Source organism: Oryctolagus cuniculus, chromosome 1, assembly GCF_051225735.1.
Source record: "Oryctolagus cuniculus isolate XC-2025 breed Fujian yellow rabbit chromosome 1, ASM5122573v1, whole genome shotgun sequence".
NCBI lineage: Eukaryota > Metazoa > Chordata > Mammalia > Lagomorpha > Leporidae > Oryctolagus > Oryctolagus cuniculus.
The window spans coordinates 51,213,843-51,236,910 of record NC_142867.1 but is presented as its reverse complement, the minus strand read 5'-3'; the positions used below and the strand labels follow the sequence as shown (position 1 = coordinate 51,236,910).

Sequence of the window (23,068 nt, the reverse complement as noted above, 5' to 3'; positions counted from 1 at the left end):
TTGTAATTCTCATCATAGAAATCTTTGACATCCTTGGTTAAATTTATTCTATGATATTTGATTTTTTTTTGTAGTTATTGTGTTTGGGATTGATCTTAGAAGTTCTTTTTTCAGCCATGGCATTGTCTGTGTATACAAAAGCTATTTATTTTTGTATTGGTGTATATTCTGCCACTTTACCAAACTCTTTTATGAGTTCCAATAGTCTCTTAGTGGAGTCTTTTTGGATCCTCTCTATATAGAATCATATCATCCGCAAATGGGGATAGTTTGACTTCCTCCTTCCCAGTTTGTATCTCTTCAGTTTCTTTTTCTTGCCTAATGGCTCTGGCTAAAACTTCCAGGATCATATTGAATAGCAATGATGAGAAGTGGGCATCTTTGTCTGGTTCCAGATCTCAGTGGTAATGTTTCCAACTTTTCCCCATTCAACATGACACTGGCCATGGGTTTATCAAAAATTGCCCTGATTGTGTTGAGGAATGTTCTTTCTATACCCAGTTTGTTTAAAGTTTTCATCTTGACAGGATCTTGTATTTTATCAAATGCTTTCTGTACATCTTTGAGATAGTCATATGGTGTTTTCTCTTCAGTTTGTTAATGTGTTGTATCACATTGATTGATTTGTGAAATTTGAGCCATCCTTGCATACCAGGGATAAATCCCACTTGATCTGGGTGATTGATCTTTCTGATGTGTTGTTGGATTTGATTGGCCAGTGTTTTTTTTTTTTTTTTTTTTTTTTTTTTTTTTTTTTTTTTTGGACAGGCAGAGTGGACAGTGAGAGAGAGAGACAGAGAGAAAGGTCTTCCTTTTACCGTTGGTTCACCCTCCAATGGCCGCTGCGGCTGGTGCACTGTGGCTGGCGCACCACGCTGATCTGAAGCCAGGAGCAGGTGCTTCTCCTGGTCTCCCATGGGGTGCAGGGCCCAATGACTTGGGCCATCCTCCACTGCACTCCCGGGCCATAGCAGAGAGCTGGCCTGGAAGAGGGGCAACCGGGACAGAATCCGGCACCCTGACCGGGGCTAGAACCTGGAGTGCTGGCACTGTAGGAGGAGGATTAGCCTATTGAGCCATGGTGCCGGCCTGCAGTGTTTTGTTGAAGATTTTTGCATCTATGTTCATCAGGAAAATTGGTCTATAGTTCTCTTTCTCTCATATCTTTTTCAAGCTCAGGAATTAAGGTGATGCTGGTTTCATAAGAGTTTGGGAGGATTCCCTCCCTTTCAATTGCTTTGAATAGCTTGAGAAGAATTGGTGTTAGTTTTTCTTTAAATGACTGGTAGAATTCAACAGTGAAGCCATCCAGTTGGGGCTTTTCAGTGTTGGGAGGGTCTTTATTACTGATTCAATCTCAGACTTGATTATTGGTCTGTTTGGGTTCTCTATTTTTTCATGGCTCAATTTAGTAGGTTGTATGTGTCCAGAGATCTATCTATTATTTCTAAATTTCCCAATTTGTTGGTATACATCTCCTTGTAGTAATTTCTGATGATTCCTTTTATTTCTGTGGTGTCTGTTGTACATTTCCTTTTTTATCTCTAATTTTATTGATATGGGTTTTTTCTTTATTTTTTGTTTTTTGGTTAGTTGGGCCATCTGTGTGTCATTTTTGTTTTGTTTTCCAAAAAACTGGCTTTGTTTTGCTGATTTTTTTTGTATTTTTTGTTTCAATTTTGTTTATTTCTTCTCTAAGTTTAATTATTTCTTTTCTCCTATTAGTTTTGGATTTGGTTTGCTGTTGCTTTCCTAGGTCCTTGAGATGCATTGATAGCTCATTTATTTGGTGCTTTTCCAATTTCTTGATGTAGGCACCAATTGCTATAAGCTTTCCTGTTAACACTGCTTTTGCTGTATCCCATAAGTTTTGATATGTTGTATTGTCTTCATTCATTTCCAGAAATTTTTTGATTTCTCTTTTGATTTATTCAATGACCCACTAGCATTCAAGAGCATGCTCTTCAATCTCCATGTATTTACATATGCTTTAGAGTTCTTGCATTGTTGATTTCCAGCTTCATTCCATTGTGGTCAGAGAAGATGCATGGTATGATTTTGAGTTTTTTTAATTTGCTGACACTTGCTTTATGGCCTATCATGTGATCTGGCCTAGAGAAAGTTCCATGCACTGGTGAGAAGAATGTGTATTCTGCAACTGTAGGATGAAAAGTTCTGTAGATATCCATTAGGTTCATTTGGTCTATAGAGTTGATTAACTCTATTGTTTCCTTGCTGAGTTTCTGTTTGGTTGATCTGTCCATTGCTGAAAGTGGGTTATTGAAGTCCCCCATTGCTTTGTATGGGAGTCTATGTCTCCCTTTATATCCATTAACATTTCTTTTAAATAGCCAGGTACCCTATAATTAGGTGCATATACATTTATAATAGTCACATCTTCCTGTTGAATTGATCCCTTAATCATTACCTAGTGACCTTTTTTAATCTCTTTTAACAGTTTTGGTGTTAAAGTCTATTTTGTTTCATATTAGGATGGCTACAGCAGCTCTTTTTTGCTTTCTGTTAGCATGGAATGTCTTTTTCCATCATTTCACTTTCAATCTGCAAGTATCTTTGTTAGTGAGATGAGTTTCTTGTAGGCAACAAATTGATGGGTTTTGTTTTAATCCATTCTGCTGGTCTATAGCTTTTAACTGGAGAGTTGAGACCATTTACATTCAAGATGATGACCTTTTTTAATCTCTTTTAACAGTTTTGGTGTTAAAGTCTATTTTGTTTCATATTAGGATGGCTACAGCAGCTCTTTTTTGCTTTCTGTTAGCATGGAATGTCTTTTTCCATCATTTCACTTTCAATCTGCAAGTATCTTTGTTAGTGAGATGAGTTTCTTGTAGGCAACAAATTGATGGGTTTTGTTTTTAATCCATTCTGCTGGTCTATAGCTTTTAACTGGAGAGTTGAGACCATTTACATTCAAGATGACTATTGATAAGTAAGGACTTGGCCCTGCCATTTTTCCATAAATATTCCTATTGTTTACTTTGTATTTCCTTTGCACGTTTATTGGGAGATTTTCTGCCTTCAGTTTCTTTCATAGTGATGACCGTGTTTCTGTGTTTCTTTGTGTAAGCATCTTTTGTAAGGCTGGACTAGTGGTGACAAATTATTTCAATTTTTTTTTGTGATGGAAGGTCTTTATTTCACCTTCATTCATAAATGAGAGCTTTGGAGGGTACAGTATTCTGGGTGGACTTTTTTTTTTCTCTTAAGACTTGGAATGTATCTTGCTATTCTCTCTTAGTCTGTTGAGTTTTTTATGAGAAGTCAGCTGTGAGTCTAATTGGAGACCTTCTGGAACTAACCTAGTATTTCTCTTGTGCACATTTTAGATTATTTTCTTTATGTTTTACTGTGGTGAGTTTGACTAAAATGTATCCTGGTGAAGATCTTTTCTGGTCATGTCTATTAGGAGTTCTATGTGCTTCCTGTACTTAGACTTCCCTTTCTTTCTTCAAATTAGGGAAGTTTTCTGTAATTATTTCACTAAAAAGGCTTTCTAACCCATTCTCTCCACATCTTGAGGCACTCCTAAGACCCATATGTTGGGTTGTTTGATAGTATTCCATAAATCTCTGATACTGCTTTTTAGTTTTCTTATTTCTTATTTTTTTGGTCTGTCTGTAGAATTTCCAGAGATTTGTCTTCAAAAATCCTATATTCTTTCTTCTGCCTCACCAAGTCTGTTCTTAGGGCTTTCCACAATATTTTTAAATTTATTCTATTGAATTCTGCATTCTGAATATTTCATTTTGATTTCTCTTTAAAACCTCAATTTCATGGGAAAAACTTTCATTCATGCATGTATGGACTTTTTTAGTTTATGACTTTGCTTCTGATTACTTCTAAGTAATCCTACAATCAATTTTTTGAATTATGTTTCTGGCATTTCATCAGTCTGTACATCTTCACATTTTAGTATTGAAGTTTTATTATGTTCCTTTGGGGGCATCATGTTGTCTCCCTTATTCTTGTTTCTTGAATTACTTTATTTATTTTTAGGATTTTCTGTTGGTACTCGTTGTGATGGCTTTTATCTTTGAACTATACCTCTGTGTCTTAGTGGAGTGTCTGCTCTTTTAGTGAATACCCAGAGGTGTGTGCTAGGTGTGGTTAGGGAGCTCTGTTTAGTACTTCAGGGTGAGGGAAGTGTCTAAGTGTCACCCAAGTTGGGCGTGATAAATTTTTTTTTTTTAATGAGAGGGAAGGTTTGTTTGGCTCTGTTGGCTAAATCTCAACTCACCTCCTCTCCTCAAAGGAGACCAATGCCACAGTGGTTACATTTTTTCATCTGTGCTCCCACAAGAACCATTCAAAAGATCCATGCAGTCCTTGGTGTGAACATGAATACTGCAGCAATTACCCTCAGCAGGTAATCAGGGAGCCCTGAGCATATGGAGCAGCCCATAGTGGCTGCCTAAAATTCCAGACACACTCTCCACCCTCTGAAGCAGCCACAGTGTTTTCACAGTCCAGGCACACAAGGTTCCCACAGTCACGAGCTCCCAGCCCCCTGTCAATTCTCACAGCCAAACTTTTGCATCTCCTCGTGGCTGATTGTTGGCCACGTGGACACGATCTGGTGCAGCTTTTGTGGATATCCAAAGTGGCACCTGCCCTCTCTTGGCTAGTTATAGGACACTGGTGCTTGGTGGTCAGGGAAAGAGAAATGTGTCCTTTTTTTCCCTCTAGCTTGGCAGATACAGTGTCCCCCACAGGGCTCCATGCTGGACTCCCACCAGGTTCTTAATGCAGCTTTAACACCAGAAGCTTGGGCTGTTGCAGTCTGGTCTCACCTCTCTCCAAAGCTGTTGCTGAGGCTCTTGGCTGCTGGGGTCCTGAGCTGTGTATATCCAACCCTCCATGTAGGTCCACAGTGTCCCTCTAATTTGTGTAGAGTTTCCTCTGCTGTTTTCTCCCTCAGTCTTCCCTGAGACTATGCTCGCTACACTTTTTTTTTTTAACTATCTTCCCCTAACTAGAGAAGTAAGCTCCCTTCCTATTCCGCCTTCTTGATTCTCTCCTAGTAGTTTCTTTTGACTCTTTGTATATCAGTGGTGTCAGTTTTTTAAAAGTTTTTTTAAGGTATACAAATTTCATGTATTTCATATATATAGCTTTAGGGACATAGTGATATGTCCCACCCCACTCTCCCTCTTGCCCATGCTCCCACCCTTCTTCCTCCTTTCTCTCCTATTCGCAACTTAATTTTTACAAAGATCTATTTTCAGTTAACTTTACACTCATAAGATTAACCCTACACTAAATAAACAGTTCAACAAGTACTATTAAGAAAAAAAAAAAACACTGTTCTTCAAAAGTAGAGACAAGGGCTTCAAACAATAATCAAATCTCAAAATGTCAATTTCACTCCTATACATTACATTTTTGGTACTGTATTAGTTATCACAGATCAAGGAAGACATATGGTATTTGTCTTTTTAGGGCTAACTTATTTCACTAAGTATAATGGCTTCCAGTTGCAACCATTTTGTTACAAAAGATAGGATTTCTTTTTTATGGCTGAGTAGTATTCCATAGTAAATATGTACCATAATTTCTTTATCCAGTGTTCAGTTGATTGGTATTTATTTGATTCCATATCTTAGCAATTGTGAATTGAGATATAATGCACATGAGGGTACAGATAACTCTTTCATATGCTGATTTCTTTTGGTTTGGGTAAATTTCAAGGATTGGGATTGCTGGATTATATGGTAGGTCTATGTTCAAATTTCTGCATTATCTTGATACTGTCTTCTACAGTGGCTATGTCAGTTTACATTCCCACCAACAGTGGATTAGGGTACCTTTTCTCCCATATACTCACCAGCATGTATTGTTTTTTGATTTCTTTATGAGAGCCATTCTGACGGGGGGGTGAGGTGAAACCTCATTGTGGTTTTGATTTGCATTTCCTTGATGACTATAGAACCTGAGCATTTTTTTAATGTGTCTGTTGGCCATTTGAATTTTCTCTTTTGAAAAATGCCTATTCAAGTCCTTTGCCCATTTCTTAACTGGATTATTGTTTTGTTGGTTGAGTTTCTTGAGTTCTTTATAGATTCTGGATATTAATCCTTTATCAGTTTCAAAGTTTGCAAATATTTTCTTCCATTCTGTCAGTTGCCTCTTCACTTTGCTGAGCTTTTCTTTTGCAGTGTAGAAGCTTCTCAAAGGTAATCTCATTTTTCAATTTCGAGATTTGTCTGTGCTTCTTGGGTCTTTTCCAAGAAGTCTTTGTCTATGCCAATGCCTTACAGAGTTTCCTCATTGTTCTCTAGGAATTTGATGGCATCCAGTTATAGATTTAGATCCTTGATCCATTTTGACTGGATTTTTTTGTGTAAGATATAAAGTAGAGGTCTTGTTTCATACTTCTACACACAAAAATCCAATTTTCCAAACACCATTTGTTGAAGAGACTGTCCTTGCTCCAGGAATTGATTTTAGCTCCTTTGTCAGAGATTAGCTGATTGTACATGTGTGGATTGATTTTTGGAGTTTCTATTCTGTTATATTGATCTACATGTCTATTTCTGTGCCATTGCTATGGTGTTTTGATGACAACTGCCCTGGAGCATGTCTTGAAATCTGGTATTGTGATGCCTCTGGCTTTGTTTCATTGTATAAGATTGCTTTAGCTATTCGAGGTCTCTTGTGTTTCCATATGAATTTCAGCATCTTTTTTTCTATATCTTAGAAGAATGTTATTGATTGGTATCACATTGAATCTGTAAATTGCTTTTGGTAGTATGGAAATTTTCACAATATTAATTCTTCCTCTCAATGAACATGCAAGATTTTTCCATTTTTGTGTCTTCTATTTCTTTTTTAATGTTTTGTAATTTTCATCAGAGAGATCTTTTATCTCCTCAGTTAAATTTATTCCAAGATGTTTAATTTTTTTCTGCAGCTATTGTGAATGGGATTGATTTTAGAAGTTCTTTCTCAGCCATGACATTGTCTGTGAATACAAAAGCTATTGACTTTTTTATTAATCTTATATCCTGCCACTTTACCAAACTCTTTTATGAGTGCCAATAGTCTTTTAGTGGAGTCTTTTAGTGTATATATATATATATATATATATATATATATATATATATATGAAATCATGTCATCTGCAAATAGTTTGATGTCCTCCTTTCCAATTTGAATTTCTTTTATTTCTTTTTCTTGCCTAATGGCTCCGGCTAAAACTTCCAGGATGATATTGAAAAGCAGTGATGAAAGTCAGCATCCTTGTCTGATTATGGACCTTAGTCGGAATGCTTTTAACTTTTCCCCATTCAAAAAGATGCTAGCTGTGGACTTATTATAAATTGCCTTGATTGGGGCTGGCACTGTGGCTCAGTGGGTTAACGCCCTGGCCTGAAGTGCCAGCATCTTATGGGTGCCGGTTTGAGACCAGGCTGCTCCACTTCTGATCCAGCTCTCTGCTGTGGTCTGGGAAAGCAGTGGAAGATGGCTCAAGTCCTTGGGTCCCTGCACTCTCGTGGAAGACCTGGAAGAAGCTTCTGGTTCCTGGCTCTGGATCAGTGCAAATCGGTGCAGCTCCGGCCATTGCAGACAATTGGGGAGTGAACCATTGGATGGAAGACCCCTCCCTCTCCTCTTTCTGTGTACCTCTGACTTTCAAATAGATAAATCTTTTAAAAATAAATAAATAAATGAATAAATAAATTTCCTTGATTAAGTTGCTCATGCAGAAAGGTAATGTGCAAACATTGTGTCCCCCATGGTGGAAGGAGCTGAAGGACCAGACAGCTCCATGGAGCCTCTTTTTTAAAATATTTTTATTTATTTATTTGAAAGGTAGAATTACAGACAGTGAGAGGGAGAGACAGAGAGAAAGGTCTTCCTTCCGTTGGTTCACCTCCCAAATGGCCACAACACCTGGAGCTGTGCCAATCCGAAGCTAGGAACTAGGTGTTTCTTCCCAGTCTCCCATACGGGTACAGGGGCCCAAGCATTTGGGCCATCTTCTACTGCTTTCCCAGGCCATAGCAGAGAGCTGTATGGGAAGAGGAGCAGTCCAAACTAGAACCGGTGCCTATATGGGAATGCCGGCGCCACAGGCAGAGGGTTAACCTACTGTGCCAGGGCACCGGCCCCAAGAGCCTCTTTTATCAGGCTATAATATAATCCCATTTGTGAGGGTGGAACCCTCCCCGATTTAATTTCCTAGAGGAATGTTGGGGTTTAGAGTTGTAACATGAATTTTAAATGAATGTATACATAAAACCATAGCAAATAGAACTAAATTAGAAGAAAATTGGTTTGTGCTAAAAGACTTCATTTTTTTTAAAATTTATTTTTAAAGTTTTAACTGGTACATGAAAATTGTACATACATATGAGGTATCATGTGTTGTTATGATACATCTACCCTATGTAATTTTAAATCAAGGCAAGTATATGTATCTCTTCAACACTTATCATTTCTAGTGGTGAAAACATTCAGGATCACAAAGCTTCCTTTTTAATGCTTGCCTATTGGGAGGGCAATGGGGATGAAGAAAGAGGAAGGGAGTGTGGAGAGTTGCTAGAGAAAAAAAGCATAAAATTAGCATATATTTAGATCTAATTTAAATATTAGATTCACAAAGTTTTTATGAATAAATGATACATAGAAACAAAGTATTTAAATTTTTGGTATTTGTTTTATTGTCTCATCCTTAATAGGTTTCCCATACTATTTGCATGGTGGTTGTACTATTTATATTCCCACCAAAAGTGTGTGTCTTTCTTTCTCCACATCCTTGCCAGCATTTGTCATTTTCTGTCTTTCTAGTAATAGCCATTCTAACATGGTTGTCATGATAGCTCACTGTGATTTTGATCTGCATTTTCCTGATATTGAGCATTGTTTTCATATGTTGATCATTCATATTTCTTCTTTTGAGAACTTTTTAGATAGGTTGTTTCTTTGTGTAAGGAATTTTTAAAAATTGAAAAAGTAGCCTTTTTGGCTGTTGTTGATGCTTAATGCAATCTCTTTCCAGGATCAATTGCAGATTCACGGTTTTAGAGAAGGATCCAGCAACGCTCCCTAGCATCACGCACAGAAGATTCTTGGGAGGAGGGGTTCTGAAATAGACTCATTTCCCAACTAAAAAGTCCTCCCTCCTTTTCTTTTTTTTTTTAACTTTTATTTAATGAATATAAATTTCCAAAGTACAGCTTATGGATTACAATGCCTTCCCCCCCATAACGTCCCTCCCACCCGCAAGCATTTCTTCCGACAATTCTGGGTGAACAGGTGGAAGAAGAAGCCCATTTTCTGTTAATTAATAGTGTTGGGGGACACTCTTGAATTTGGTGAATACTTTAAAAAAGTGTTGCCCTGTTGGCTACTTAGAATGTTTTTGAACTATTTTGGTTGACTTAAGAAATAGCTGGATTTGGTGAAAAGAAACTCTTAAAGATAAGAGTTCTCTTATTAGCTTTACTGTAAGCTATGTGCATACTCTTTGGAACATTAGTTAATTTCTCTCTGCTATTCCAAGCTGTAAAGTAGATGGAATACCTACTACAGGGGCTTGCTTTGAACCATAAAGTAGGTAAAAAGCCCTTCAACATTATCAGCACATTTCAGGATATAAATAAATATTTTTGGAATGGATAAAACTTGTCATGGGATCATAGAAATAACAAATTCACATTTCAGCTGTTGCACACATACCCACAGTTTATCTTTGGCCAGGATTTTTTTATGAATTTCTATACATTTACTATGTGAAGCCTCTGAGAGTGGAGAACTCAAAGAGGTTTTCAGGAAATAGGTCCTCCACAGTAATTTTAGTAGCCTGGACATTGTGCTAGACCTACTTAGTCAGCGAGAAATGTCGGACCATCAATCTGAATATAAATACATACTTCTTTTCAAAAACCCTGGAGACAAATTACAGATTATGACCTGTAAATGAACCCGGGGCAATTATGCTTTTTTCTTGGAAGATTTCCAAGATGCCATTAAAGGGACTTGCAGTTACTTATTGGTGAATTTAAACACTGACTCACCATGCCATGGAACAGTGGTTAAGAATTGATCTGCTTGTTTCACATGGACCGGCATAAAATACTGCAAAAATCTCTCAAGGAAGGTGGATATAACAATGTGTATGATCTTATTACAGGTGGCTTTTATCTTAAGTTTCTCAGGTTGAATAACCAAATACCATATTCAAGGAGGCTTAATCATAAAGTGTATTTCTCATGGTCCTGGAAACTGTGAAACCTATGATCAAGGTGGTGGCAAGGTCACTTTCATTGTGAGGCCCCTTCTCCTGACTGTCATCTCATTCTGTGCTCACATGACCTCCTCCTTCAGTGCACAAGGAGACAGTGCTGGTCTCTTCCTTTTCTCATAAGGACATCTGTAAATACCCACCATTATGGGGGCCCAATCCTGATGACCTCATCTAAGCCTGATTATTTCCAAGGACCCTAATTCGAAAAACCACCACTTTGGGGGTAAGGGCTTCAACATATGAATCTTGGAGGACACAAACATTTAGTCATAACAACATTAAGCAATGTCCAAAGATATGGGAAGATACAGCCACATAGCCCAAAGACATATAGCCTCTCCATCTGACTGTTCACCCCTCCAATGCAGATTTAATTGATTAGCTCATTTTTTTGTTTTTCCCTTCCTTTCAACCCATCAAAGCAATTTTAAAGCCAGTTCTACCTTGGACTCAGAGAATTATATTAGAATTTATCCTATCACTCATGTACCACCTACTCATTGCCAAATGTGAATTTGCCAATATTACCCAGGCTTCTTGAGAAGGGGATATTTGTAACAGCTAAGTATTTGCATACATTCTTGAAATAAATATATTTTACATAAATAAAGATATATTTTACAATCTGTTTCGAATTTTGTCTTATAAAAGCATCTTAGGTGAAGTCTATAAAAAGGAAAAATGTAAGATAAAAATTTGCCAAAGTCAGTTCAGCATCATCCCATGGGCACAAAGACTATATTTAGTGAAGGATCCTAATCACTAGAGAGTAACTCTGTTGTGGGGCAGGACCTTACCAGGCTTTGCCAGTAATGAGATGAATTATCCCTGTTGGCTTTCAAATTTCTGGTGCCTTAACTTTTTTCTGCTCGCTAAGAAAGATTATGGAGGCTAATTTAGTTTTTCAGTTGTATTAATCTGAAGAAGAATAAGCTCTAGAAAGTGGCATAAAATTATGATTTTTGGAAAGAGGTAGGTATAACCTTCATATATTCGCATTTGATGAGTTCCATTTATGGGAGTCAAGACTGAGAACAACGATCATATTAATTTGAAGGTGGCGGAGCAGGATGGTTCTGTGGTGCAGTTTAAGATTAAGAGTACACCACTTAGTAAACTAATGAAAGCCTATTGTGAATGACAGGGTTTGTCAATGAGGCAGAGCAGATTCCGATTTGATGGGCAGCCAATCAATGAATCAGACACACCTGCACAGTTGGAAATGGAGGAGGAAGATACGACTGGTGTGTTCCAGCAGCAGATGGGCGGTGTCTACTGAAAAGGGAACCTGCTGCTTTACTCCAGAACTCTGCCCTTACAGACCAAGAACACACTCTCAACTAGAAACTGCGATTGGGTTCCATCACATCCTGACTACTGCAGCACAGTTTTCTCTATTCTTTCATTTCCCCTCCCCATTCCTTTATTGTACATAAAGTAACTGGTGTATGTGCACAAGCATATTGCATTTTTTTCTTTTCTTTCTCTCCCTTTTTTTTAAACTAAATGGCCAATGGTATGTTTCGATTGACATCAAATGGAGATGGAATGGGGAAAAATCCTGGTTCTGTGAAAATACCCCCTTTCTCCATGAGTGGCATGCTCATTCAGCTCTTATCTTTATAGTCCAGTAAGTTATTTTGCTCTCACTGTTTTAACAACAACAACAACAACCAACAACATAAAAATCCTTGCATACCTTGTTTGATCGGAGAATTTTAATGTTTTTCATTTATCATTGTAAAACCAAGGACAATTTTATAACTTTTTTGTATGTAGCTGTTACATGTGGGGCAATCTGTCTTTAAGTCGGAGTAAATTACTCTTAAAAAATGAATCCTAGATAGTTTTCCCTTCAAGTCAAGCGTCTTATTGTTTAAATAAACTTGCAAGCCTGATCACCTCTGGGTACTCTGAAAAAAGTGTTTGAGTTTCACGACATCAAAGCTTAGAACAGTAGCCTGATATAGACAATACCAAGGATCCAAGTGCAGTGAGACCTTGCTTGAATTGCCAGCCAGCGTATCAACATCTCTTTTATCTTCTTGCTTGAACATGTCTGAATGAGCAGGTAGAGTATTCACGTCAGTTGCCACCTGCCAGATGTAGTGTCATCTTCATACACATGAACAGAGAGCTGATTCCCCCTGCCAACCCCACAGGGAAGCCCTGCCCTGTGAATAGAAAACTTGGCAGCATACACAGCAATTGTGCCAGAATGCTGAAGGACATAAAATAGAATTGTATTTTCAGGATCTCTGATAAATTCTTTACACACAATATCCTAACTACTTATAGTCTGCCCAACAGCCTAGTTTTAAGGGGACACATTTTTGTGCCAAGGATCAGGGAAGGTTTTTAGAAGCTTTAAAAAGGTTGAATACAGTCATGTATTCCTCCTTTGAGTGGAGGGTTTGTATATAGGTACAGTGATAACACTGAACCAAACTGCAACTATATTTCTGAGCACAGTGTACCATATCTGAAGTTAGATATTGGAATTAGGAGAGGAAAATAGCTGACAACTTTGAGACAACTTCAGTGCAGATGTTTTCATTCATTCATGTTACAGATTAGACATCCTGGTAGTTGTTGCCCACTAATCAGTTTGATACGAAATTCGTGGTTCACTCTTGCTGAGTTTTTCTGGATTCTTCCTGTTGTGTAAACAGAGTCTTCCTGTAGGTATAGTTTCAGTAATTCTTCAGAGTACAGGTTCCACTGAACTGTGTGTGCTAACATGATCCCTTAGCTTGAAACAGACCTTTGTCCTTAGAACAGCTGTCTCTATGAATATTTCAGTAGTGAATGTTTACTAGTAGCAGTGAAAAGTCTCCCTTTGCTTTCAACCAACTTCACTTGTTCTCACTCTTTGTTACTAGATTTTTGTATTTTTTCCTTAAAACACTTGCCAGCTATCATTTTCCAGATATCCTCGGAATGTAGAAGTATAACAGGCAGATGTTTTCTCTAAGGAGCAGTGTTAATGGTAGTCTGTGTATTTATTCACATGAACTATCTCTAAAGAATACCTCAAATTGTAGAATAGTAAAGTGTATAAAGTACCATAAGACACAATTGAACAATACATCTTCCAGACAGACAAAAATTGAGGTGCTCCAAATGTTCTCAGACATTAAGATATTGACTGAAGCCCTATAAGCTCCCCAAAATGCCAAGGTGAAATCTATTTTTGTGCTAACACTAATAGTTATCTAATAATAAATTACCTACTTTTGGAAAACCAGAGCATGTTCTGAGTCCTTAGGTGTATCTACTGGACAAGTGTTCAATAGATATATCCAAATCATTGATCAAAATACTCATGTAGACTATATGACATATCAGTAGACATTTTCTCCTCTAAGTCAATCTTTAGTTTTGCTTACTTAATCAGTGTCCTTCTTTCAGTCCAAATATCTACTTTTTTGTCGATATGGATTTCATGAGATCCACTGCAGAACTAAGATTGGGAGGATAGGATGCACAAATTCTATAGCTAGGTCACTAAGAGTAATGGTGGTGAGATGTGCCAATCTCATTTCGACCTCTTAGCTGGTTTTTTTTTAGTTACTGAAGACGCAGCACAACAGATACGTTACTGGCTTAATACATTCCTTGCATGCATTCTGGATGACAACTTCCTGACTCTAGAATGTCCTTGAGATGGTATCTTATCACTGACTCTAGAATGTCCTTGAGATGGTATCTTATCAGAGCCTGTAACAGGTCATTGCACCATTCCATATTTTGGATACTTAGTGGGATGAGTACATAGAAAATCAAATGCTGCACTTCTTTGAGATACACGTATATCTTTGTCCTAGGTAGTGCTATGGGGGACATGGTTTAAAAAATCAAGCATTCATAAATTCATGAGAAGTGGTTCTGAACAGGGAAGGCAAAGTCATATTCAAATTATATGTTAATTGCAATGAGGGTAAATAGCTACTCCTCATGTATATACAGAGTAGTCTTTAGACTCTAAAATAGATTAACCACATAAAATTATCCCAACTGAGTGAAGTAGCTTCTTGATTGTGTCAATGCCTAATTTTTACAGTTTCAGATCCCAGTTAAGTTCAGGCAAAAGCCTCATTAATAATGAGGTCTGCATGCCTGATTTCATCATCACTCTTATTACCAACTTCATGAGGTCCCTATTATCTTGAGATCAGTGAGCAATCCAACTCCAGGGGAAGATGGGAAGTGAAGCAAGGGAGGAGGGAAGGTAAATACAAGGAGATGCGTTACTGAGCTGGCCACCAGCAGTAGACAGCAAATATAGCTCACTGAATGATATAATAGAACGTCCTCAGAGAAGCCAAATATGCTATTACTGCCTTCTTTGGAATAGTCTTTGTTAAGGGATGGGAGGAGGTGAAGTGGGGAAGGGAAGAGAAGGAAGAAAGGAGATCATTTATGCCATCCCTCTGTGTTTTTTCCTGTTGGTTAAGTCCATCCCATGAGATATTACTTCTTCAGCACTTTTGGGTTATTTTACCTCTTCTCTCCAGAAAACTATGGGTTCATCTTTCCCAATCAAGCTAATGTCTCAGGACATTTGATTTATGTGTGCATGGCTGGTGGAAGGTGGGCAGCTTCAGTGGCCTGGCTCCGTGAACATGGGGATCTGTGTTAAGGCTAATTGGTTGAGGTGAACACAAACAGTGGAAAATAGGTATAGTCATAAGAAATTGGGAGTAAGGCATAAACACCCCTAGTCCATTTTGTGTTGCAATACAGAATTCCAGACACTGAGTAATTTTTAGCAAATAGAAATGCATTTGCTCCTGACAACTGTAGGCTAGGACCTCTGAGATTGAGGGGCTAGTATCTGATGAGGGCCTTCTTACTGTATCAGCCCATTGTGGAAGGTGACGAGGTAAGGAGAGGGGAGGGGAGAGAAGCCAAAGTCATCCCTTTGTAATGAACCCACTCCCTCAATATCATTAGTCCATTCATGAGTTCTGGACCCTTGTGGCCTAATCATCTTTCATTAGCCCTACCTCCCAACACTGTTACTTTAGCAAATCGCTTTTCACATGTGGTTTAGGGGGACACATTCACATCGTAACACTGAGTCTGGTAAAGCAGTGTTCATGGAATAGTGATTAGGCCCAGATCTGTTTTCCTAAAGACCTTTCCTTGCCTAGAAAATGCCACAGGAATAATCAAGAATACATTTACAGTATGAATTCTAACAAAACATTTATACTTCTGGCTTTCTCTAGGGCACCTAGCAAAGTGCTCCCAGATAAAAGGCCCTGGGCAATTTGCCTTTAGAAGCCTTACAGTTCTTGCAAGGTTGTCTCTAGCATCTGATGGTCTGGGTGGGCAAATTTCCATACTAGATCATGGATTTATCATTTCATGCCATGTATGTATTAGGGCAAGACTGAAAAAAAAAACCCACTGTCCTTTATACTTAATTGCCTTTCATTTGTATAACTTATTCTCATAAGCTACTGGAAATAATTTTGACTGCCTCTTGAAAAACTGTACTATTTTTCTCCTTGAATGCAGGAATTTAAATCATTTTCCTAGTCAGGAAAGGACTTTTGTATTTATAGGCCTTTTAATAATTCAGACCTGTTTAATTTTGGCCTTTAATTAAGCAAGAACACCCTCTAGCTCAGATTCTATGTTTATTAGGTGTATTTCATGTTTCATTTTTGGGGAATAATTGGCAATCCCAAGGGGAAATAATGGCCTCTTAATTGATATTTTGAAATTGGAGAACATATTTTATTTATTCTCTTAAAAAAACAAAGAATCCTATATTATAGCCATTTAGGATATTAATTACAAACATTACTTTGTAATTAGTTTTTCCCATTACTATTTCAGGTGCTTGAGCTATCATTTTGTGAAATTCTCTCCATGACAGTTAGTTGTAGCCTTATTGTTATCATATACAAGTGTAACATCTAAAATATTATTGGGATGGTTTAGTTATACTGTACCAATAATCTGAAATAATTCATTTTAATAAAGAGCTCCATTATTCTAAGTTATGTATGGATACATAAGGGGATGTCTTCCATTACAGGAACTAAGGCCTCAATTAGGTCAGTTTCTTTCAGGTGTCACTCTTTTTTTTATTTATTTATTTGACAGGTAGAGTTAGTGAGAGAGAGAGACAGAGAGAAAGGTCTTCCTTCCGTTGGTTCACAGCCCAAATGGCTGCTATGGCCGGCGTGCTGCACCGATCCAAAGCCAGGAGCCAGGTGCTTCCTCTTGCTCTCCCATGCTGGTGCAGGGCCCAAGCATGTGGCCTTCCTGGGCCACAGCAGAGAGCTGGACTGGAAGAGGAGCAACAGGGACAGAATCCGGCGCCCCAACTGGGACTAGAACCTAGGGTGCCAGGGCCGCAGGCAGAGGATTAGCCAAGTGAGCCATGACGCTGGCCTCAGGTGTTACTCTTTAACAACATTTGAAAAATTTTTATTCTTTTTAAAGTTTTCTTTGGTAAGGATGGATTGTGTGAAAATGAGAACCATTTAGAACCTGCTTACCTATTAATTACATGCATTCTATCCTATAAAATACATGCTTTATCATATATGTATACCACTTAGTGTAGGTGTATAGATAATACTTATACAGACTTAGGTGTATGGAAATTGTGAAATATGTGTTTATTATTATTGTTGTTACAGTGGCCATGTCCTCAAAGGAACTGTATTTCTTGGGAAATAACCAAGCCAGGCTGCCTAAGGATTTTTCTGTGGAACTATCTCTTTCCTATCGAACACAGGTAAGCTACAATGCCAAACTCAGGGTCTGCAGTACTTTACTGAGATTAGGTTAAAAGAGAGAAGAATGGTGGAGACTTCCAGAAACTCTTGACTGCCTGTTTAACTACCTAAAGTTTAACCATGAGCTATTCAGTCTCTAGAGTTATTTAGGTTTTGTTATTGGAGTTCTTTCAGAATGGGGGGGGGGTGCAGAGAAAAAGCACTGTTGGCTTCTGCCTTAGATTTCCTGGTTGCTTATTGTAGTTGTAAGTCCTCCATGTTGACTAGTCTCATTGCAGGTAGAAGATATTTCAACAGTATCTGTGCTGTCACCTTCCGGGACTTGGAGTTGCCATACTCAAAACACTCACCAGCTCTTGGCTACCTTTGGAGCTCTTTCAGATTCTCTTCCTGCACACCACTGGGTTTTTGTGAATAGTTTTAATTAGGAACCAGCATCCAAGGATCTTCATATAGCATCAAATTAGTACTTTCTCTACTGCTGTTATGAAGAGCTAATACTTAGGACTGATTTCCTGTGTGGTCCACTGATTAGTTGCTTTGCTGTCTCCTCCATCATTAGAGCAGAATTCTGATACTGTCATTTTTAACCCCTCCACAATGGGAGGGGGGATTGGGGCCTCCAGTTCCCCCAATTTTCTGGTTGGATGTTGGGATGAGATCCATACTTTATGACCTGAAATATTTCAGACTCTTGAGTGGTGTCTCTTCTTGTAGATTTCTGATCACTCTGTTTCTCCAATGATACCTGGCACTCAGTGGTCATTGCATCTGAAATTAAAAATCAGAAGCAGTGTCCTTTTAGAGACTACCCTGGACTACTCAACTCTCCTTTTCCATTTCTGTTTTTAGATAGCTTGCCCCAGTCCCTATATGGAAGTCTTGATCCTGAAAAATCCCAGTCTGGGCCCGTGAGGATAATGACTGAAGTGAAGTCTTTTTGAGAAGCCCATAGCAAGTCCTGTGAGCATGGGATGAAAACAGGATAGAGCCCTCTGGAGGAAAGGGTCATCAAGTATGTCTGAGAGCATCTTTGTTTGCGTCATTGGTCTGCAAGGCCAGCCCTGGCGACATCATTGCTCAGAACAGGGCAATTTGTATATCCAGCAGCCCTCCATCTTTCATTTACAAAAAGGATTTATTTTTATCCCCAAAATATCCTTCAATTTACTTATCCTAAGGAGCCCAGCTTCTTTGGCAGTTTTCCTCTGGTTGCATTAGTTGGGAACCTCTCTGAGTGCCTCTCCTTGGCTGCCATTCCTTGTCTGACTGACAGAATCTAAGAGATGACTTCCTCCGGGAATAAGAGGAGGAATTTCTTAGGAATAACTAAAAGTCTTTTAGAAAAGAAAGCCTTCTCCCACCCTCCCACTTATGATTTTCCTCTTAGTGTCAGCAAAGAGAAGCAGCTCATGGAAAGGCCCCTGCTTGTGTCTGCCCTTTGAGGATCAGCCAATAATTTTCTGTCCATTATGCAGGCTGTTTGGGTGGAACAGTGACTTAGAGATGTCACCATTCTGTGGAAGGGTCTTGTCTTTAATATGCAGAGTAGATGGAAGCCTGTAGAAATGTGAGCACAATGTTAAAAATAAAAAAAAAAGGGTTTCACATTGCAGTGTGAATGATGACAACGTTTTTAATCGGGAAGAGCATTGCTGTGCATGAGCCAAGAGACTCTCTGCGGCTGTTGGAAACCATTTCCTCCAGGACTCATCCGCTAGTCCATCATCAGGTGAGAGTGTCTCTTGGGCTGTCTGCCAGTTCTTGGATGGCTGAAACACTTGCCTGGGCTCTGCCTGCTCACTCTACAGTGCTCTCTGACCAGAGTCACCCACAGTGACTCACACAGAAAACTGTTAGCTCATTTTGCTGAATTCCATTGTGTGGCCTGAAGGTTGAGTTTAGCTGGGAGGGAGGGAAAGTAAGGATCAGATACAGGCAACTAACTGATAATCTCAATTACAAAATGACACATGAGAACGTCAAAAGTCTTAAAAAGGAATATAGGGTGAGGGCTTTGTCCTCTACCAGATTTCTTTGGCTACAAGGTACTTCTGAGTCATAGGCTGAACTGGGGGCAGGCACAGTGAGATCAAAGGGACTGGTGCAATGTGGTAAAGATGTTTCAGTGAACAACTCTTCCTAGGGTCCCACAGAGCCCAAGGGTAGGGACTGACTCCCATATATGCCAAATGGAAGGTAATAACCTTGAGGAGTTCCATTACTAAGTGGGCTGTGTTGAAGCTAGTGTAGACTCTGTGTGACTGTATGTGACTTGGACTGTGCCAACCCCAAGCAAGGTAGAGTTAGCTCAAACTCTGCTTTATGCCTTATATTCTCTAGAATCCAATTTTTGTGTCTGCTCCGTTTGGTCTTGCCTTGAGAGATGAGACTCAGTCCCTTCCTTGATTTTCTCAAAAATATCCGGTTCCACAAAACAGAAATAAAATACTTGACTTTTATTAAAGAGATGAGGGTTACAGGAGAAGATTCATTATAGCTTATAGGTTACAGAAAGGTTAAATGTTCCCATTAGGCTTTTTTTTTCTTTCATTTTTTTGTCCTTATCTCATCTCCTAACAATCATAGGTAGTTTCTCACTTGATCTTCACCCCTGTGAGCTCTGGGGCTTCTGCTGTTTGTCTCCTATATTTTTTTCATATTTTTTCTAATCTTAAATTTTCCTTCCTCTATTATGGAGAACAAATACAGTTCTTTCTGGTTTTGGATTACAGCTTGAATATCCAAATCCATAAGGGATCCAATGAAGCAACAATAAGGATGGATAGCTGAAATAAAAACAAGCAAGCGATTTTTGCACCACCACTATTCATTTAACAAATATTTGTTGAATAACTACTATGTGCCAGGCACGGTTTTAGGCACTAGCTGTCTCTAGGCAAAATGTTGCATAGCATCTTTACTCTTTAAGATTGCATCTAATTTTGATCCTGAATATCGCCTTGGTTGCCCTTGGGCTAAGGCTTTTGATTAATTCTGATTCCTGCACTCATTATTCATTCACTTATTCAGAGCTTTTGGTTAATTCTGACTTCTGCACTCACTTATCCATTCACTCATTCAGAGCTAGAAGACAGACACTGTCTCTGACCCATCTGAACTCCTCACTGTAGAGAAGTAGTCAACTAAGTAGATTTAGGGATCTGGCCTTGGGGCTGGAGGTTCCTTATCTGAAAGCTGTTAAGTAGGGCATTGTAATGGTCTTCAGATACACTGAAAAGATGAGCTAATCAGAGGAATGTGATGTCCCACAAAGGACTGAAATTTGTACTGCATGTGAACTTAGCCCTCTAAGTGTCTTCTGTAATGACTATAGGCAGGCACCTAGAGAGATGGTTAGGGCTGCCTGAAATTTCCTCAGCTTTCCAGGCCTGTTTTACATGATTGAGTATGAGGTGGCTATTTATCACAAACTTCCTGCTTCTTCTTAAAGATCTGCAATTGCTATGAAAGAGGCAAATAATCACAAATATTTATACTCTGGTATCAGACTGCTTGGGCTTAAATCCTGCTTTTATGTTCAGTAGATACAACATTGACCAGTACATAGCTTCTCTATCCTCAGTTTTCTCAACTGGGAAGAGAAGCTAACAGTATGTATTTCATATGGTTGTTGTAAGGATTGTGTGAAATGATTTTGATAGAGCCCCTAGGACACTAAGCAGTACAGGGTAAACATTCCTATGTTCCTATCAGTCCTCAGATGTTTATTTTTTTAAGATTTATTTATTTTATTTGAAAGACAGAGTTACAGAGGAGCAGAGGCAGAGAGAGAGAGAGGTCTTTCATCTGCTGGTTCACCCCCAAGATGGCCACAATGGCTGGAGCTGAGCCTATCTGAAGCCAGGAGCTTCTTTCAGGTCTCCCATGCAGGTGCAGTGGCCCAAGGACTTGGGCCATTTTCTACTGCTTTTCCAGGCCACAGCAGAGAGCTGAATCAGAAGTGGAGCAGCCAGGACTCGAACTGGTGCCCATTTGGGATGCTGGCACTGCTTTACCTGGTATACCAGAGTGCCGGCCCCTCTCAGATGTTTATTAATCCAATCTTTGTGCTGGGAACTGTTCCAGATACTAAGGTACCAAGACAAAAAGGTATTCAAGGAGACTTCTCTCAGGAGCTTATATTCTAGTGAAGGAAGACAAATAATACCCAAAGAAAATATCATTTCAGAGACTGGTAAGTATCATAAAGGAAATAAAACAAGTTAATGTCATGAAGAGATTGAAGAGACATCTTTAGAGAAGGTGGCCAGCAAAAATCTCTTTTAAGTAGATGACATTGATTTTTAAGCTATAAACTGACAAGTGATTCAGATTCATTGATCAGTGATTCAGCAATTTTGGAGCCAGCTACCAAAAGAGTGGTGGTGATGCTCTGTGTGTGTGTGTGTGTGTGTGTGTGGTGGTATCACGAAGGTGGGAAGGGAAGAGCTGACAGATGAGAAAGAGTTGTTTAGGCAGAGAAACAAGTAAGTGGCAGATTGACTATAGATGAGGGAAAGGAGGGTTGTTAGTGCTGAAATTTACTATAATGGGTAAAAGTGAGAACATAATTTGGATAGAGAAAAAAACACCAAAAGTCCTTTTTCTGAAATGATTAGAGGGGTTACTAGATATTCATGTGATGCTGTATGTGCCTTACTCAAGATATGTCCAAAGTCTAAGTTAGGAAGCTAGAAACATGATTTCCCCAGTTGTCCTATAGCTGCAGTTCCATACAAGATTTAGGTTCTGAGCCGGCGCCGCGGCTCACTAGGCTAATCCTCTGCCTTGCAGCGCCGGCACACCGGGTTCTAGTCCCGGTTGGGGCGCTGGATTCTGTCCCGGTTGCCCCTCTTCCAGGCCAGCTCTCTGCTGTACCTGGGAGTGCAGTGGAGGATGGCCCAAGTACTTGGGCCCTGCACCCCATGGGAGACCAGGATAAGTACCTGGCTCCTGCCATCGGATCAGCGCTGTGCACCGCCTGAGGCGGCTATCGGAGGGTGAACCAATGGCAAAGGAAGACCTTTCTCTCTGTCTCTCTCTCTCACTGTCCACTCTGCCTGTCAAAAAATAAAAAATAAATAAATAAATTAAATAAAAAAGATTTAGGTTCTGTCACTTGGAGGCATTCATGAACATTTGAAGGCAAAGTGAGAGAGCGAGAGCGAGAGAGAGAAATATCTGACATTCACTGGTTTACTTCCCAATGCCTGTAATAACCACAGCTGGACCAAGCTGCCCTCAGGAGCCTGGGACTCTAGCTGATCTCCCATTTGGGTGGCAGAGCCCCAAGTATTTGAACCATTATCTGCTACTTCCAAGGGTACACATTAGTAGGAAGTTGAATTAGAAGCAGAATAGCTGGAACTTTAACCAGGCACTCTGATATCAGAGGAGGGTATCCCTCCTAGTGATTTGAGTCATCATCCCAAATGACCTCTAAACTCTTATTTTAAGTTTTTTTTCATTCAGTCAGGATTCCTTTTCAGTTTGGGGGCCTTACACTCTCTACTGACTTCAGACACTGTCATTCTGCAGAGAGACTTTTCTAGTCCCAGAAACATGGCCATGTAGAGTGACTAAAAGTGCTAGGGGTTAGTATCCATGGGAGCACACATCACATAATTGACAGGAGTTGGTGGATAAATAATTTATCATTCCTTGGTGGGGGGATAATTCTGAGACATGCTCTCTACAGTGACCCAGAGAGTCTACAGAGGATTATGACCAAGTTGCCTATAGCACTAACCTGCTCATTATCATACTCCATAATGACTTTATTTATTTATATATTTATTTATTTATTTATTTTTTGACAGGCAGAGTGGACAGTGAGAGAGAGAGAGAGAGAGAAAGGTCTTCCTTTGCTGTTGGTTCACCCTTCAATGGCCGCCGCGGCCGGCGCGCTGCGGCCGGTGCACCGCGCTGATCCGATGGCAGGAGCCAGGTACTTATCTTGGTTTCCCATGGGGTGCAGGACCCAAGTACTTGGGCCATCCTCCACTGCACTCCCTGGCCACAGCAGAGAGCT

At 39.3% G+C, this 23,068-nt stretch overlaps 1 long non-coding RNA gene and 1 pseudogene across 1 annotated transcript in view; both read left to right on the top strand.

Moving 5' to 3' along the window:
* Positions 1–18,768, top strand: part of LOC149128390 (uncharacterized) — a 48,737-nt gene extending 29,969 nt beyond the window's left edge. Inside the window, exons 3-4 of the long non-coding RNA XR_016218573.1 lie at positions 16,936–17,033; positions 18,651–18,768. This is a non-coding gene — a long non-coding RNA (uncharacterized LOC149128390). The remainder of the gene's footprint in view (positions 1–16,935; positions 17,034–18,650) is intronic.
* Positions 11,289–11,766, top strand: LOC149128391 (small ubiquitin-related modifier 2 pseudogene; annotated as a pseudogene).
* Positions 18,769–23,068: the final 4,300 nt, after the last annotated feature.